Source organism: Lygodium microphyllum, chromosome 28 (genome assembly GCF_053477565.2).
Source record: "Lygodium microphyllum isolate KBCC chromosome 28, Lygodium_microphyllum_v1.1.10, whole genome shotgun sequence".
Lineage (NCBI taxonomy): Eukaryota > Viridiplantae > Streptophyta > Polypodiopsida > Schizaeales > Lygodiaceae > Lygodium > Lygodium microphyllum.
In genome coordinates, this window is record NC_141162.1 from 98,762,440 (window position 1) to 98,764,973 (window position 2,534).

At 43.6% G+C, this 2,534-nt stretch overlaps 1 pseudogene; it reads right to left on the bottom strand.

Annotated features, from left to right (window-relative positions):
- Nucleotides 1-793: 793 nt before the first annotated feature.
- On the bottom strand, nt 794-1,204 carry LOC148011789 (elongation factor 1-alpha pseudogene; annotated as a pseudogene).
- Nucleotides 1,205-2,534: the final 1,330 nt, after the last annotated feature.

The window sequence follows — 2,534 nt, forward strand, 5'->3', positions numbered from 1 at the left end:
CATGTATGAGTGTTTTTTTCAATACATCTCCGACAAAAGATATGCGAGCACTTTGTTATGATTGCCATGCATGCTCTCTTGCAGAGGACACAAACTAGAATGATCGCATATTTGACGCAGACACAAGATGATCTGCAAAATTGTGGTGTAGTTTTGAAGCACAGTGCCAGATTCAACATATTTGCCAACCAGCCGTTTGCCCTCAAATTCAACTTTGTCATATAATCGGCGATTGTCTTCATGGAGATCCACATTGCAAACCGTTATGGTTTTCTTTGTGAGCAAAGGACGCTGGATCGTTCGGTTCCAAAAATACCTATCATCTAATGGCTGAAGCTTCAAAAACATCATCAGACTACAAAGATCCTTTGCCCATTTCTGTATTGGTGTGCCACTGGGGATACTGGTGACTAGCAAGAGTCTGATTCATCAAGTTCTTCACCAGCTAGCAGATCAAACTACTGCCTTAAGTTGGAAACAACAGAGTCGCTGAGATTGATGCCATTAATATCAGATACTGGCTCCAGCCTGGACTCTGCAGTTAACTTCACCTGGGCAAGCTACTGAAGAAGATCCACCAAGCAAATCCAACTTTTCTGACTCTGCCTTGACATATTTCTGCTTCTTCTTTTTTGCTTTATTAGCTGAACCATTTGGTACTGCTTCTTTCTTGGTTTTCCCAAGGTCATCAAGTGATATGGTAATACCAGATGCAGTCAGGAGCTTCTCAAGCACTCACTGTGCTGAACAGTGAATCTGGCCAAGCTGCTGCTCAATCTGTATCTGTAGCTCACTATGCTGAACAGTGAATCTGGCCAAGCTGCTGCTCAATCTGTGTCTGTAGCTCACTGTGCAAAACAGCAAATCTAGCGGTGGTCGCGTCCATCTTATTGCAACAGCAAATCATTTGCCTCACCCCAAGTGTGAATGCGAGCAAAGCATGCTCACATGTTTGTCCGTCGTTTGAAATACCAGCCTCAAAATCACCAGTGGTGGAGTCGATGATGAATACAGCGCAATCAGCGTGTGAAGTTCCAGTAATCATGTTCTGGATGAAATCACGATGGCCAGGGGCATCAATGACAGTACAGTAGTACTTGGTGGTCTCAAATTTCCAGAGCGCAATATCAATCGTAATACCACGCTCCCGCTCAGCCTTGAGCTTATCGAGCACCCAAGCATACTTGAAGGATCGCTTGTTCATTTCAGCAGTGAATCCCTTATGAGTACAGAGCCCAAAAGACTTGAGTCACTTCTTTCTTGACTTGCAATTTCTGAAAATGCTTGTTCCGTCATGTCATGGAGCTTGACAGCTAAAGGCCCTTGTTCATTGATACTTGACAACAAAAAAATTTCTGAAGCTGACTCACAGACTCCTCTGACATGCTTTCCAGATAATTAATCCAACTTTCACAGTTATGGAGATGAGAATGTATGACCCTTGAGATAGTTGGGAAGCACAGAGAACTATGTGCTGAGGTAAGAAGCATATTGAAAGAGTCAAAAATAGCATCTTCCCTCAGACAAGCTGAAGAAAGCACATTCCCAGCAGTTTCAATAGTTTCCTTACAACTCCTCCAGGATGGTTGCATGCTATGGAGGGTTCTGCTACTCCTGACAGTGATGAGCTTTCATGATCCCAAAAAAAAAAACTGCCCAGTGAGGTTTTAAAGAGAAAACGAAAGAGCACTGAACCAAGAAGATCTACTTGAGAAAACCCTTGCAGATTTATGTCTCTTATCTGCAAAGGGCATTCAAAACAGCCAATTGCCATTTGCTTTGAACGCTTCACCAAAGGAATAAGGGGTCTCAAGAATCTTACTCAAAGGATCTCTCAGGACTGAGGCAGAAACAGACGGTGTATCTTAATTGGATTCTCCAAAGCATCTTCTTGGACAGCCTCAAGGAGACCTCCCTGGTAACACGGAACTCCAGGAATCACCGCATGCTGTCTCTCAGAATTCTGCTTCGACCAATCTTTTGAAGACATTCGGAGATGAAAATGACCAATCAACACTGCTGCTGTTAGATTGTTCCATGTTGAATGTGCAGCTGGATGAGAAGGCATATGCATCAAGGGCACTGATGTTGCCATTTCATGAACCGGGCTTTTCTGATTCTGGATATTGTAAGACTTGAAAGCTGAGGTTGAGCTTCACCACATCCTGACTCAACAGAACCAGCTTCTTCACTGCCACTTCTTGGCCATTTCTGAGGACACCTTTGTACACGACGCCGAAGCTCCCTTTCCCTAACCTACGGGAGTCGCTAAAGCTCTCGGTTTCCTTCTTCAGTTCCTTGGCTAAAATAGGGTGCAGTCCAAACAGGGACAGATTTGGAAAAGTTGCTACAGAAATTAGTAGCATCATTCTAACGACAAAGGAACAATTGGAAGTGATATTAGACATCATAAGCTTCGAGTGGAGCCATCAAACGTCTCTTTTGGACACATATTTCTCGAGCTAGAGCCTATTTGATACCGGCAGTTCACTAACAGTTTACTGTGGACAGTTCTGGAAATTCTTAAACAGAGA